Here is a 17,386-nt window from a genome sequence, read left to right as displayed (position 1 = left end):
CCCTGTTGAACCACCGGCCCCCAGGCTGGCAAATACAGGGGTCTTGAAAGACCTAAGTGCCCAATTAGCCCACTTAATCCCACTTGGGGCAATGCTGGTAGAATCATTTTGGGAGCTCTTTAGCAACCATCCCCGACGCACTAGCCTAGCAGCCCATGACGTGGAAGATCCCCCATTAATCAAACAACACCTGTACCAGCTGAGCCCGGACAAGCTAGCCCAGGTCCGACAGGAAGTCCAGTACATGCTGGTCAATGACATAATTGAGCCCAGCCAGAGTAGTTGGAGCTCTCCCATTGTGCTTGTCCCGAAGCCAGATGGATACAAGCGGCTTTGCATTGACTGCCAGAAAGTCAATGCAGTAACCAAGGCCAACTCTTACTTAATCCACCATGAGGATTGTATTAGACAGAGTGGGTCACTCAACCTAGTTGAGCAAGATTGACCTTATAAAAGGGTACTGGCAAGTCCCCATGACACCCAGAGCGAGAGAAATCTCGCATTTTTCACCTCAGATGGCCTGTACCAGTGCAAAGTCTTGTCCTTTAGCCTTTAAAATGCCCCGGCATATGTCAGAGACTGACCAACCGGGTAGTTGCTGGCCTCAACAATTGTGCAGTGCAGCTGAATAATCTGATCATCTACAGTGACACCTGAGATCACTTGGTCCACTTAGAGCGAGAGTTCCAGGGCCTGAAGAGAGCCTACTTGGGGGTGAACTTAGAAAAGAGCGAGTTCACCCAGGCCAAGGTAACTTACCTGGGACGTATGGTGGGACAAGGGAGCGTGCTACCTCATGAGGCCAGAGTACAGTCCCTAATCGAATTCCCCACTCCCAAAAACCAGACGAGAATCAAGCATTTCCTAGACATGTCTGGGTTCTATAGGAAGTTTGTTCCAAATTTTGGCACTCTAGCTGGCCCTTAACCGATGCCCTAAATATTTTCTTAAGATGGGGTGGACAAAGGCCTGCCATAAGGCTTTTGAAAAAGTGAAAGCTGTCTTGATAAATGAGCTAATATGAGTAGCCCCCGACTCCAGTAAACCTTTCGGAGCAGCCATGGATGCCAGTGATCTAGGGGTGGGAGCCATCCTGCCCCAGGAAGGTGAGTCCAGCATAGAGAGTCCCATTGGCTGTTTTTCAGAAAAAAACTCAACCCCTACCAAAAAAGATACTCCACATTGAGAAAGAAATCTTAAGTCTCCTCCTAGCACTTCAGCACTTTGAAATGTGTGTTTGCCACGGGTACCAGGGGACCCTAGCCCACACCGATCACAATCCACTGAAGGTTTTAGAAAAATTCAAAGCCATCAATGTGTGGCTGTTCTGTGGGAGTCTGCTCTTACAACCGTTCAACCTGCAAATCACCCACATTGCTGGAAAGGGAAATTTCCTTGCAGACGCCTTGTCCTGCGTTCAAGCCACTAAACAAAAATGTAGCAGGGGCACTGCCATTTCCCTTGCTAACTGTGTGTCTGATGTGTCCGCGTGAATGACAGATTGCGTGGACACTTCTTCACTTCCTATTCTTCCTTCTTAAGACCACATATAGGCAAAGAAAATGAGATGGAATTCAGTTTTTTCCTCCAACGGTGGAGGTATGTCATAATCAAAAGACAGGAAGGAAAATATCTATATCAACTATCATCCTGGCTACTTTATAAACTTATTACTTTTTTAAAAATGGAGAAATGGTTGGACTGATAAAATGGCCAACACTGACCACATGGTGATGGTTCTGGAAGTTCATGAGCAGCTTAAAAAGGGAAAAGGCTAACTCATCAAACTCCTGGGACGTAACACTCCCGGCATTGTATAAAATTCCAGCCAAGCCAACACAAAGGATAGTAGATGATACATCTGCACCAGCAAACTATAGACAAAGGCATTTGTGACTTCTCATCCCCCACTTTGTGCTAATAGTTCTGCAGTTAGTTGCTCAAAACACAATGAGTTTTAACATGGGTGCCTCGTTAGCTGAATAGCTCGGCCCAAAACCACGCTGTCACATGTCTGACACTTGAGCTGTTTGACTTGCTTTAATTGAACAGCTTTTGGGTTTTGTAGGCTGCCTGCTGTTTAACCTCTGACTGGCAGGCCACACAGGAGTAAGCTCTGGCTGGGTTGGACAACTGGCCCCCAGTTATTTATATAAATAAGTATTTACAAGTCAAGTCTCTCAGGAGGCTTCCTCGGATGTGTCGAGCATCATAGTTCAACTGCCTCAGCTGGTTTTTCTGAGACCCCCTTCTCAGGGGTCAACTGTCCACCAGGCTCTTCGGTGGAAGTGGGCGAGTTTGTGTCTTTGACCCTCTCGGGTCCAGCAGGTCCACCGATACTTCCAAATCATTTCTTCCACGTGCGGTGTAAACTCAAATGCAAATGGTGACAACGTTCCTTCTTGTGGGACTCTCTCTCTTCTCCGGAGATGATCCACGTGTCATCTAATTATTCGGCTGTTTACCGATACATTATAGGAGAGAGGCCCTGTCACAGCACTCACCTCGCCTAATAGCCACTTGGGCTCATCTCCAAAGGTCTTCGCAAGAACTGGTCTCCCACCGTGAAATTACTTTCATGATTCTGGCCATCATGTCTAGCCTTCTGGGCCTCTTGTCTTCTCACCACCCTCCCCTTAAATTCGGCCTGATAAGAGTTAGACGGGTGCGGAGATGTCTCTTCATTAGTAATTCAGCGGGGGCAATATCGGTGGTCATGTGTGGCACCGTCTGGTGTGTGAACAGGAACCGTGATAATCTGGTGCTGATGGGATCCCCGTTCAGCTTTTACACACTGGACTTAAAAGTTTAGACCGCCCGCTCAGCCAAACCATTAGAAGCGGGGTGGTAAGGCGAGGTTTTGATATGAGTTATTCCATTGAGGGTTGTAAACTTGTGGAACTCCCCGCTGGGAAATGCAGTCCTGTTGTCTGACACAAGTACCTCTGGTAACCCGTGCACTGCAAAACTCTGTCACAAACGGCCTATGGTGGCAGCAGACGTGGGTGACCGGACTTTGTAGACATCCACCCACTTGGAGTGGACGTCTATTAGTAAAAGGGACATCGTGCCCAAGAAGGGCCCCACATAGTCGACGTGGAGGAGCATCCATGGCTGCCCCGGCCATTCCCAGGGGTGCAATGGAGCTAAGGGTGTAGCTTTTGTACCTGCTGGCATTGAAGACAACTTTTGACTAGAGTTCCGATGTCCACGTCCATCCCTGACCACCACAAGTAGCTCTGCGTGAGCATCTTCATCCTATTAATGCCAGGGTGAGTGCTATGTAATTCGGCCAGTAATGGCCTTTGCCTCTCAGAGGCACGATAACCCTTGCTCCCCAGAGCAATATGCCGTCCTGGCAGGTGAGTTCAAATCTGAGATTGAAATAGGGCTTCATGTCAGCAGACATTGGCTCGCCTGACTATTCATTCAGGCTCCCGGACGTGAGATAAAAGTGGATCTCGGCTTCTCCACTCATGGATTTGTTTGGCCTGGATAGGGGAGGAATCCAAAGAAGTTAGTACTAAAGCAAGTTCACAGAATCACAGAATCTTAATGGCACAGAAGGAGGCCATTCGGCCCATCATGTCTGCACTGGCTCTCCAAATGAGCATTATGATCTAATGCCATTGCTCTGCCTTTTCCCCATACCCCTGCACCTTTTTTCTATTCAAATAATCATCTAATACCTTCTTGAATGCCTCGATTGAACCTGCCTCCACTACACTTCCAGGCCGTGCATTCCAGACCCGAACCACTCGCTGTGTGAAGAAGTTTTTTCTCACATCACATTTCTTCTTTTGCAAATCACTTTAAATCTGTGCCCTCTTGTTCTTGATCCATTTTTCAGCAGGAACAGCTTCTCCCTATTTATTCTGTCCAGCCCCCTCATGATTTTGAAAACTTCTATCACATCTCCTCTCAGCCTTTCCTCTCCAAGGAGAACAGTCCCAACTTCTCCGATCTATCCTCATTGCTGAAGTTTCTCATCCCTAGGACCATTCTTGTAAGCCTCTTCTGCACTCTGTCCAATGTGTTCACATCCTTCCTATAGTGTGACGCCCAGAACTGTACACAATATTCCAGCTGAGATCTAACGAGGGTCTTGTATAAATTCAGTATAACCTCCCTGTTCTTGTACTCTCGTTCCTGGGGAATTGGAATCTTCACATTGTTATCTGGTAGAGGGAGGCAGCTCAGTGCGTCAGCATGTGTGACCTGGTGTATTCGTAAGCAGCCAATATCAGTGCCCAGCTCTGGATGCAAGCAGAAACGATGGGGATATCGCCTTATCCTCTCCAAATAATTCCAGCAGAGGCTTGTGGTCAGATATAATGTGAAAATGGCGACCGTGGAGGTATTGATGGAATCTCCGAACACCAAACACAACAGACAAGCCTCCTTCTCAATCTGAGGATATTGTCTCTTGGCAGCACTGAGTGTGCAAGGTGTATAACCAATGGGTCGTTCGGAGCCATCCACCAACCGATGTGAAAGTACAGCCCCTACTCCATAAGGGGATGTGTTGCAAGTTAAAATCAATTCTTTCTTTGGGTCAAAGTGGAGCAGTGGGGCCGATGATCTTAACAATTGCTTTAACTTCAGACACGCATCCTGGTGTGGAGCTTGCCAAACCCATTTATGGTTTTTCTTAAGCAATGTGTATAATGGAGCCAGTACAGTTGATAGAATAGGGAGGAATCACCCATAATAGTTTATTATGCCTAAGAAGGCCTTTAGTTCTGAGGTGTCTCTCGGTGCAGGTGCCTCGCGAATAGCCTTGACCTTTTCTTCCACAGGATGCAGGCCTTGCGCATCAACCTTATGGCCCAAGTAAACTCCTTCTTTGGCTTGGAAAAGACATTTTTCACACTTCAAGCGCACCCCCGCTTCTGAGAAGCATTTCAGCACCTCCTCCAAATTAGCTAAGTGTTCTTTGTCAATTCGTCCAGTGACTAAGACATCATCCAGATAAACAACGACATGGGGCAGCCCCTGAAGCAGGTTTTCAATGGTATGCTGGAAAATAGCACACGCCGATGAGACCCCAAAGGGTAGTCGGGTATACTGATACAATCCTCGATGTCTATTAATAGTCACAAATTCCCTAGAGCCTTCTTCCAACTCTACCTGCTGGTAGGTGTGGATCATGTCCAGTTTTGAATATGTGATGCCCACTGCCAATTTTGAATATAATTTGCTCATCTTCGGTATCAGGTGTCTGTCAAGTTTGGCCACTCTGTTTACAGTTAATTTATAGTCACCGCATAAGCGAACCTTGGTCTGTCTTCAGCACGGGTACTATGAGTGCCGCCCACTTGGAAAATTGCACCGGATGTAAGATACCCAACTTTTCCAGCCTGTTTATCTCAGTCTCAACCTTATCCTGTAGAGCATAAGGGACTGGTCTGGCTCTGATAAATCTGGGGGTTGCGTTAGGGTCTACGTAGATTTTGGCTTGTAGCCCACAAATCCTTCCTAGCTCATCACTGAAAATGGAAGCGTACTTTTGTAACAATTCCTGTAAGTTTCTTGTTCTGATTTGAAAAATCTCTGCCCATTGCACTTTAATCTTTTTGAGCCAGTTAGGACCAATTAAACTGGGGCCCACCCCAGCTACTACTATAAGAGGTAAAATTGCAGACTGATCTCCATACTGCACCAGGACTTCACATATCCCTTTCACTCTTATTTCTTAGTTCTTAATATCTTAATTCTTTCAAACTTAAAGGATGGACCCCTTTATTCAAGTGTCTGAACGTATGTTCTCCTGTGACAGACATTGATGTCCCAGTATCGACCTCCATCTTGATGGGTTGTTCATTGACTCTAATAACTACCTGCATTGGCTCAGTTCTACCCAATTTCAGGTTGTGTAATGAATAGATGTCAGATTCTGCTTCCTCTGGTTCTTCAATGAGACAGATTTCGTGATTTCTACCTTTGCTTTTAAAATGCTGTCTCAGCCTATCTTGACAGTGCCACATTTTGTGACCATTAAAGTGGCAGAAAAAGCATTCGATATTTCTGAACTGTCGATCGCCTGCAGGCTGCCTGGATGCATTTCTCTTATTGATGTCATGGATTTTCACTGTAGTACTGTTGTTCTTCAATGGTCTGCACGTAATGGGCTGTAGAAAATCACATGACAAATTTAATAAAGTTTTGCATCGAAGGCTACTCTTGAAACTGAAAACAGTGGGAATTCAAGATAAAAGCAGAAAATGCAACAGGTAGAGGCAGCGTGTGAAGAGGAACAGAGTTAACAGGTGGAATCTTCCTGTTCCACCAGCAGCAGGAAGTGTGGCGGGTGGGGAACTTAATTTGGCAAGAGGCCAAAAATCAGATTCCCAACATTGGGATGAACTGTAGGAATTCTGTTCTCGGGACTTCAAAGGTGACTTAAAGATGGGTCAAGCTTCCTGTTAAACAATGTTGGAAAGCCCATTTCCATGCATTAGCATGTCATGCATGCTCATTAAAAGGCCACCACCAGAATTAAGTTCCCACTCCAAATTAAGATCCCTACCAGCAATAAGTTGGAACATTCGCTTTTGTGTCTGCACAGCAGTGGCGTGCACATGGCAAGCTTGACTTCTTCCACGAATTTCAGGTAAGTCAACCCTGCTTCCCCCTTCTTGGGGACCGTTCACAACTTGACTCATACCGGGTGCTGGGAGCACAAGCTGCACCAAGGCTGGACTGAGGAGGCAGGCGGAGGGTGGAAGGGGTGGTGTAAATTGGAAGGGTAGAGCGGAGGCTGGAAATGGGAAGTAGGCGAGAGGGAGAAGGGAGGGAGGCTGTCCGGGTGCCCTATAAATACGGCACCCGGATCTTCAAACCTATGAAGTAACGGCAAGGAGGCCATCTCCTTGACCGGCCCCGCCTTGAGATTCACCGTGCTCCGCATGGATACATAAGTAATGAGCTGAACAGCGTAAGATCGTCTGTGGACAACTGTTTCAGCCCCCCACTCCTCCCCCACCCCCAGTGGAAAACAGTCTGACTACACCCACCACCAAATTTAGACTTCAGAGAGGAAGATTCCACTCATGTTTTAGGTCAATGACCTTACTCTGTATTAATGATGTGGATTCAGAAACCCAATGCTAAATGATCAAACTCACGAACTGTATGAAAGTGAGGAAGGTGGAGGAGAATTAAACCTGAAGAAGAATCCAGGAACCTGAGGAAGAGTTAGATTACATCTGCCAATGGTCTAATCAGTGGGAGCTGAAATTCAGTACAAATATAAGTCACTTCACCTTAGAAGGAAAGGTGTGTGTCAAGAGTACCCTATGAAAATTGCAGAAGTAACTAAAAGTGAAGTGGGAAAGGATCTGGGAGTGATTATAACTCTACCTGTGAGAAACAGCAATAAACAAAGTAAATGAAATGATAAATTATACGGTTATGTCAGCTGGGTTCACAATGTGTACAGTACAAAAGTGTACAGTGCCCTGATCAGACCACATCTTGAGCGCTGTGTTTCATTTGGTCATCAAGAAACATTCATGTCATGGAAGGAGAGATGCAAGGCTACTTGGCTGATACCTAGGCCAGCATTTTCTGTTTGGTGGCCAGGGGCAGGCCCCGCACGCCGACGCGTAATGTGACACGCAGCGATGTCGGGCGTGCGTCCTGACGTCACCCAGCGTCATTCCGATCTTTTGTTCGGCAGGCGCACACCGGAGTCGGCTGTGCGCCCGCCAAACTGTCAGAGGCCTGTTAATGCCATTAATAAAACAATTAAGCAATTTGACAGGGCGGCCCGTCCATACTCAAGGTCGGGGGGCAGACAAAGAGCCCAGGTGGCCTTTGCATTTTTCATGAAACTTCATCCACGGGCAGGATGAGGTTTCATGAAGGGTTTATTAAATTAATAAATATTTTTTATGCTTTCCGTAAACATGTCCCAGCTCATATGACGCTGTCACATGAGGGGACATGTGTAAATTATTTTTTACCTTCTTTGTTAAAGACTCTCATTCTGAAATTAATCTCCCTGAGGCAGCTCTGTGCCTCAGGGAGATTTCTGCGCTTTTTTGCATGCATGCGCGAAAGAGCACAGGTCCCGACTTTCCCTCCTCCCCCTGCCTGCACAGGTAGCGCTGAGCGCTACCAGGCGTCAGTCACGCTGGGTGGGCCTTAACTGGCTCGTTCACGTTAAATGGCGGCGCGCAGCCGATCATGGGCGGCGATCAGCTCCGCGCCTGCCCGCAACCAATCCCGACCGACCTGCCCGACGGGGAGGAAATACTCCCCCTAGAGTTAAACCATTAGCCAATGAGAAAAATGATTGGAGAAATTGGTGCCTTTTAAAGTTGGGGAGAGGTAATAGAGTTGAGTTATACAGGTATGCAAGACTTTAGCTGCAAACCTAGGTTTTTAATTGGTTCCAATGTGCTGTGTCACAGATGATTTATGTGTGATGAATGAACAAGTTCAAGGGTGCTATTGTGGACAGAAATCACTGAGAACAGGCACTTTTACAAAAGTATTTACAATAAAATGGAAGAATAATTCCTAGCAACCATCAAAAGCTCCTTATCTATCTACTGGTGTTCTGGGGTCAGGGATTCGAGATATGATCACTGTTATAGGAAGATCCACAAAAGGGAAAAAATACCTTTAAAGAGCCTTTGTTGATTGGTAAGGAAAATAATTGTTTGATAGGCTAAATTTGAAGGCCCAATCTGACCAGGTATAAACATGGAGAAACTACCAATTAAATAGCATGTGCCTAGTTTTGCCATATAACCAGATCTGTGAAGACAACTTAGTTGTTAGCCTAGGTCCAAAAGATAAGAGGAGGTTTTTTTCCCTGTTAAATATTCATCAGAGTTCTTTCTCTTAACCTCGATGTTATTTCTGGATTCAAAAGCCCTCCTGGAAAACCATCTTGTGTTATCTAGTGTTTGACAGAGTAATTGAATTACAACCATTGATCTGTGAGGAGCCTGCAGAAAGCCTCTCTCTTATTTACAATTGCCAGAATGTATGTTCAAAATTGTAATTATATGGAATGCATTATGATGACCTGTAGAATACAATAATTATGTAGACATATAATTAATATGATTAGAAAAACAAATAAAGGGTGTAATATATACACAGCTGATTAGACTGTAATTAAATTTATATGAATATTTAATGATGATGATGTTATGTACATTATAAAATCCCAACGACATATTGCCTTCCGTCTCTAACCCCAGTTGACCGCAATTTTGGAAAAGCATATACTCAGCAGTTGTTTAGTTAGATAGCGCAAAACTGAGGAAACTGATTACAGAGAATATTAATTCATTAATAAGTGACTGCACAACAACCTATATGAAATTTACATCAGTTACTTCACAGGAATTGATTTGATGGGATATAGGCTTTTAATTAAGAATCATCTTACAATATAATTATAGTATTACACATCATATCACCTTTTTGTAATTTTACATGGAGTACACAGTCAAAAATGATCACAAGTTCCTATTGTGATATGAAGCACACAGAATGTAATCATATTTCAACTTCGTGAAGTGTTATATCATTTACAGCAATCATTAAAGCACTCAGTGCACTTAGCATAGTTAGTACAATCTATATTTTGGCATCACATCATTATTATTAGTTTCAGAGCGAGGGCTAGGAATTCAGGCATTCCCATTCTTGGGTACATGGAGAGCACAGGGTACAATCACTACATCTGAATGTTTAGACCTGAAAGCCCCCCCAAAATCTAAAATCCACCCCCCAACACCCTCCCCAACAGCCCATCGCGCCCCCACCCTCCCCTCATTGCTGGCTATTGAGCCTTGGCCCTCATTGACAATGTGACATGAACAGCCTTTCAGCGAAGAGTAAATGAAGTTAGAGCACAGCAGCCCTCAGGTAAATGAGGGCCTGGGAGGGGGAGATGAAGGCCAGGGTAAGGGGGACCTGAGGTCAGGTCAGTCTATCAGAGGCTGGAGGGGGTTGATTGGAGGTCGGGTCTGCAGGGGGGACAGAAGTTGGGTCGGAGGGGTGGGTGTTGTTATGGTGGGCAGGGGAAGCAGCGGCCATTGGTGTGGTTGGTGGTAGTGGGAGTATTAATGACCCATGTTCTGTAAACGTGGGGTTCTGAGGAGTACTCTATTTCAAAAACTTACCCTTTTGGTAATGTGGTCCCAAAGCCCGGATTTACTGATTGCAGATAGTGCTGGCACTGGCACAGGCACTGGCTCTCGCCTTCTGAGGGCAAAGCAATCTGCAGTGTGGAAAGGACATAATGCCTGTTTTAAGCATGGTCATTGAATAGAATGTTTCTTCTTTCACCAATATAGTGGACATACTGTCCAAAAATGCACACGTGCTCCCTGACTGCCATTTTGGGGGTTTAGTGGGCTGGTTAGCACCTTAAAACTAAGTGCTTTATGGCCAAATTCAAAACCCCAGGACGGAGCTTTTAAGCAACATGGCTGAAAAAGAAGACTCCCTGAGTTCCATGTTCATTTCACAGCACACCTCAGGTGGTCAGTTTGCAAATAAGTTTTGTTTCTCGTTGATCTGTTCCAGACATGCAAGGATGAGACATTGCAAAACAATATGTTCACTGCGCAAAGCTGTGTATAAAATATTATAATCTTTTTAGCCTAAGGTAGAATTCTGGATTGTAAACTAATTAGATTTTGTAATTAATAATTCTCTGGATATTGCAAACTGTTTGAATCCTTCTATTTCTGTTCTGAAATTAAAATGAAATATTTATGGTCTAGATAGTCATGATAAAGAGAAAAATCTTATTTCACTCAAAACTCCACCTTGAGAGATGCTATTTGACACACCACACAGCTTAGCCAAAGGATTATGCACTTCACATTTTCTTTTATTAATTTAATTTTTAGTTTGTTTTTATAATTCTCTCCCCTAAAGGGATGAAATGGTTTCATATGGTTCCAAGTGGCCATTATTAAAGCCTGAACTAAGACAGAGTGGTGGCGGTATTTCAATTGTGGGTCAATAATATTAAAATTGAGTACAAACCTGCATAATAAACACTCAGCCACATATCCAGCTGGAGTTCCTTTCCTATTGCAGTGGCACTGAGGACAACATAATGCCTGTCCGCTGCCTTGGCCAAACTGAGTTAATACAGCATACTGAAAGAATTAAGCATGGACCTTTGTAGTTTGTACTGTCTAGTAACAAGCCAATTGATGCATTTATCAACTGTTATGATCCCTGGCCCAACCCCGTTACATGGATGGAAATCTGGTTCGGGACCAATAACGGTTTGTTTAAAGTAGATAAAGGTTGAGATTCAAGGCAACTGCTTTTGGAGTAAAGCCATAAGATTCCGTAGGTTTTGAACAAACAAAAATAAACTTTACTATACAAGTTCAGGAAGATAAAACAATTTACAATGTGTATCTTATACTCTGACCTTCAGGATAATATGAGGTACATGTAAATTAACAGACAAACTGTGGTCAGACACACCACACCGCAGCATAAATGACAGATGCAACCAAGACAGAGTTCATGGATTTCTCAAGAACCCACCCAGGTGTGAGTAAATACCAAGTCAACCAATCTCGTTGAAACTCTGTCTCATGAGGGATTTCTAGCTTCACCATCAAAGGTCTCTCCTTGGAATTCTCTCCAAAAGTCACTCCCACTTGGACAGCTTTAACAATGGCCCACCTCACAGGGTTTCAATCTCATCTTCTGAGAGTCCTTTTCCCTGAATTTCTGAGCATGCTCAAACATAAGCACACTTTCAGATCTATGGCTGTGCCCAGCAGAACATCGCTGCTCCAAAGGTGTTTCTTTGCCCTAAAAGCCCTCTTTACTTAAAGTCTGCACTCTGCAGCTCTTTCTTTAACTTAACTGGGACCTGTTTCTGTCCCTTTTGTCTTTGTGACATTTGTGGGATGGTCAACAACCTGAAACTGATTGCCTCAAAAAAGAGCTATTCACTAACCCTTGAACTTATCTGGGGATCTATCAAAATGCTCCCAGAGGGTCCAACCCTTGTTACTAGGCAGGAACGAATATAACAAACATTGGAACATCCTGTACCTTAAATGTTACAATCCCCACAAACTGCTAATTCAGCACCCAGCGACTCAATGAATTGAATTCATAACATCAACTGACCATGAGCAAAGGTCCTAAGGCAACAAACTGGGGCCAGAAATTTAGGGTCACCCATCACCGCTGATTCTGACCCTGCTAAAGTCCATGGAGTCTGGGCAAGACCGTACTCTTTACAAAATAAAGCCTGGCACCCACAGCAGAAGGCACAATTCTCAGGGGCCAGTCAGCAGAGGAAAGCTGTATAATGTGGCAGTGTTGTCCCCCTTCATTTCAGAAGTAGTCCATTAAAGGTCAGTGAAGGAAATGGAAATTTTTGTTTTTAAATCTTTGTGTGTCTGTCCCATTATGGCGGGGTGCATCAGAGACGTTCAAAAGTTTCAGCCCCACAGTCGCTTTTGTTTTCTTTCCCTTGCTTTAATTGTGTTGTGTTGATAAAATCAGTTTAATATTGGACACCAAAACAAACAGAAAGATTTTCTATCACAGCTTAATATCAAAAAAGCCAAATCAGCAATGAACATTTGTTAAGATATTTTCCTTTTCTCATGTATAAAACCAAATGTTGCAGTTTGCTTCACTTTTTGTAGCCAAAAGTATGATTCTTAATATTTATATGGTTGTTTCAACCTATTTAATAACAGTGGGGTTGAACTGTCTTTTAATGATGTTTGCTTGAGGTAATCATCTAATAGTTAACACAAGGTACTTGCTTTCAATGTCATTGAATTGACAAGAGAATCAGCTCTTTTCAATCTATAAAATAATTCTTAGTCGACACTTAAAAAAACCTTCTGATGTAGCACATCTCACCTCAACTGGGGAAACTGTTTCAACATGTGTTTGACATTTGACAAAGAGCCTATTACATTTAGAAAGCCAAACTCCAGGGATGGATGTTGTACCTTTAGAGCTGCTCACACAACCTTTCCGAATGTAGAAAACTTGCTGGTGCTGAGATTGGTTCATTCTCCTGAAATGAGCAGTTTCCAGTGAGTTTGAATTTGTTGTGCTTCAAGCAGATGTGAAAGGGAAGACTATGTGTTGCAATGCAATCAAAAAGAACTGATATGAATGCGTAGTGTGACAACACATTGCAAAACAAATGATACTTTTGAAATGTGCTCATCACCAGGCAGAAAAGATTTCAGGATATAGAGGGATGACAATTTCCCTTTAAAGAACATCAATTCTTGCTTAAAGTAATCCAAGTCGGCTAAGTCTATAGAGCTGAAGAAATTGGCTAATTTAATCTCTTGCTAATCACTTGCTCAGCATACTCATCATGCATAGATAAACACCTCCCTTGCATGCATCACATTCCCCAGTGGATAGCTACGTAGGCTATTATTATCGTATTGGTTACACTAAGTTTTATGCAGGACCTACACCCGACAGTTTGCCACTAATTTCAAAAGCAAAAAAATGCGTGTTAGTAATACTTATTTTTTAAAAATAATTATATAACAATTAAAGCAACCTTATTTTATCTTTCCACAGAATGCCAAGGACAAGTAATTGTGCCTTTTTTTTGCATTCTGCCTTATTTTTTAGTTTATCAACAACAGCAATTTGTATTTGTACAGCACCTTTAACATCTTAAAATGTCCCAAGGCTCTTCACAGGAGTGTAATCAGACAAAATTTGATATTAGCCACATAAGGAGACAAAAGGGCAGATGGCTAAAAATTTGGTCAAATAGATAGATTTTAAGACGTGTCTCAAAGGAACAAAGAGAGGAAGAGAGACAGAGAGGTTTAGGGAGGAAATTTCAGAGCTTAGGACCTAGACTGCTTAAGGCATGGCTACCAATGGTGGAGCGAAATTGAGGGTGCTCAAGAAACCAGTGTTGCAGGGCTGAAAGAGGTTACAGAGATAGGGAGGGTCAAAGCCATGTAGGGATTTGGAAACAAGGGTGACAACAATAAAATTGAGGCACTGTTCAATCAGGACTCAACGTAGGTCAGCAACTATAGGAGTGACTTAGGACATGGACATTAGGGTTTTGTGTGAGCTTAAGCTTATGGAGGGTAGAAGATAAGGTCCAAGCAGAGACCATTAGTCAAGCCCTGAGATAAAGGCGTGAATGAAGGTTTGAGGAGCAGTTAAGATGAGGCGGGGTTTGAGCTGGGCGATATTACAGAGGAGGAAATAGGTGGTGTTAGTGATTGCACAGATATGTGTTCAGAAGCTTTCTTAGTCAAATTTGATACCAAGTATATAGACAGTCTGGTTCAGCTTCAGACTGTTGCTAGGGAGAGGGATGGATTTGATGGATGAGGAACCGAGATGCTGGTGTGGATCAAAAACAATTGCTTTGGCCTTCCCAAAATTTAGTTGGAGAAAATTTATGCTCATCCTTTATTGGATGTTGCCTGGTGGCAATGCATAGATGAGAAATCAGAGGGAGCCAAGGATGAATCATTGGGGACACCAGGGGTAATGGTGTGGGGGCGTGAAGAGAAACCATAACAAGTGATTCCCTGGCCATGATTGTGTAGGTAAGAATGGAACCAGCAGAAGAAATTATATATTTTAAACTGGACAGCAGCTAAACTTGCTCATAATTTTTCCTCAACTCACTACCCACCTCCCTAGCCCCCACCTTCCCCTCACCATTATATGCCAGTACGATTTTCTATCCCCTCTGCCTTCCTTTCTAGTTCCCATGAAGCTGTAATGCTGAAATCCCTACTGTTACTAATCCATAAAAATGATCTGGATCCACAAATGCAAATTAAGGCGGTTAAGCTCGTATATCGCATAAATTGGGCTTAAGGTGGGGTGGAGCAGGGCAAGGCAGGGTGGGGAGTGGGACTGAACGGTAGTGTCTATTAAACCTGTTAGGGAGTTACATAGGATCTGAAAAAATATTTGCAAGTGAGCTGCTTATGTGTTGCCTGCATCAGAGGCAATGATTTAATCAGCGACAGTCAGCATAGTTTTGTTAGGGGGAGGGTCGTGACTTACTAATTGAATCAATTTTTTTGAGGAAGTAACAAGGAAGATAGATGAGGGTAGTGCAGCGGATGTTGTCTACATGGATTTTAGAAAGGCATTTGAGAAGATCCCACATGGCAGACTGGTCAGAAAAGTAAAAGCCCATGGTTTGCAGGGGAATGTAGTGATTTGGATCCAAAATTGGCTCAGTGACAGGAAACAATGGGTAATGGTTGATGAATGTGTTTGTGAATGGAACATTCAACAGGGCTCAGCATTGGGTCCCTTGGTGTTTGTTGTATATATTAATGATTTGGATTTAAATGTGGGAGGCATTATTGGGAAATTTGCAAATGACACAAAAATTGGCCATGTGGTTCATAGTGAAGAGGATAGCTGTCGACTCCAGAATTACATCAATGATTTGGTGGGGTGGACGGAAAAGTGGCAAATGGAATTCAATTCAGAGAATTGAGATGTAATGCAATTGGGGAGGACAAACAAAGCAAGGGAATACACAATAAATGGAAGGATATTGGGAAGGATAGAGGAAGTGAGAGACTTTGTAGTGCATGTTAACAGGTCCTTGAAGGTGGCATGACAGACGGATAAGGCGATAAAGAAAACATATGGAATGTTTTCCTTCATTGGATGAGGTATTGAATACAAAAGCAGGGAATGTAATGCTGGAACTGTATAACATGCTGGTTAGGCCACAGCTGGAACTTTGTGTACAGTTCTGGTTGCCACATTACAGGGAGGACATAATTGTTCTGGAGAGAGTGCAGAGGAGATTTACAAGAATGTTTCCAGGGCTTGGAAATTGCAGCTATGGGGAAAGGTTGGATAGGCTAGGGTTTCTTCATTTAGAACAGAGGCGGTTGAGGGGTGACCTAACTGAGGTGCACAACATTATGAAAGGCCTAGATATAGTGGACAGAAAAGACCTGTTTCTCCTAATGGAGAGGTCAGTTACCAGGAAGCACAGATTTAAGGTGATTGGTAGGAGAATTAGAGGGGACATGAGGAAAAACTTCTTCACCCAGAGGTTGGTGCGTGCCTGGAATTCGCTGCCTGGTTTGGTGGTGGAGGCAGGAACCCTCAACTCATTTAAAAGGTAGCTGGATCAGCACCTGAAGTGCTGTAACCTGTAAGGCTACGGACCAGGTACTGGAAGATGGGATTAGAATGGGCGGCTAGATTTTTAAAATATTTTTTATTTTTCGGCCGTGCCGACACAATGGGCTTAATGGCCTCTTTCTGTGCTGTAACTTTTCTATGGTTCTATGGATACAGGCTAATCGTATATCAAGATTCCCATGCCTGTTTTCAGCCCTAATTGAATTTCAGGGCCAACATCTTTGAAGTCATTCTAGGGGCAGTTAGATGCTTGATTGAGGGGGGTGGGGGAGGGGTCATAGTTTTCTGTGGAAGGATGAGTTAGATGGGCCCAATGTATAAGGCTAGCTTTGTTTTCTGTCAATGTGAAGGATGTGTACTAAGTTATTCCATTTCTAGAAAATTCAAGGAATCCTAATTTCCCCAAATTATAGTTCTTTGTTTTGTGAGATCAATCAGTGTCTTTCGTGGTCTTTCAAACTATTTCAAATTTCTTCTGTTGTGATATGTATTTTCTGTTTCAACTAAATAGGTAAGTGCATTTTGTTCCAATATCATATATTCAAATGTCATTATATTTTTTGGCACTTTCTGGGTATTTCAAAATTGGTTAGAACCAATGAATTTTTTTGCCCTTCACTAAGCTAGCCATTAACCTTCAGGCTTATTACATCTATAATGTAAGCAATTCATTTTCTTGACTCTTAATGCCACCTTGTCAGATATATTGGTGACACTTCCTCTTCTGTCTTGTCTTCAGCTTTCTCCGAGATATCACTTTACTGAGCTAAAAATAAGCTATTGCATTCCACCTCTTTCTTCAGGTCATTTGAGCCATTAAATGCTCTATCCCGAGGAACTTTCCTGCTGCCACCAATCTATATTACTAACTTCTGCCATTGTTCTCGTGCCCCAGTTTGAAAAGAATAAGACTTCGTCTTACCACATGTATAACTATTGGATGGCTAACTGAGGAATAAACACACCCCGAGGTCATTTTATTTTAGTTAAAAGACCTGGTTCACCTGGATGAAGAGCATAGAGTAACATTGGGTAAGGAGAATTCCACAGTGTGGTAGAGCCTTTCCTATTTTCACCTGTCTATATTATTGGATGAAGCTTTGGCCATGCAAGCCACCCTGCCTGATTTTCCATGATGCCTTGATCCTTCACACCCAAAAGCAGTACGACATAAAATATACCCTTATATTTTACAATTCCTGTACTGCTGGAACTATTGAGTATCACAGGT

Source organism: Cetorhinus maximus, chromosome 5, assembly GCF_964194155.1.
Source record: "Cetorhinus maximus chromosome 5, sCetMax3.hap1.1, whole genome shotgun sequence".
Lineage (NCBI taxonomy): Eukaryota > Metazoa > Chordata > Chondrichthyes > Lamniformes > Cetorhinidae > Cetorhinus > Cetorhinus maximus.
This window is presented reverse-complemented; position numbering follows the sequence as displayed.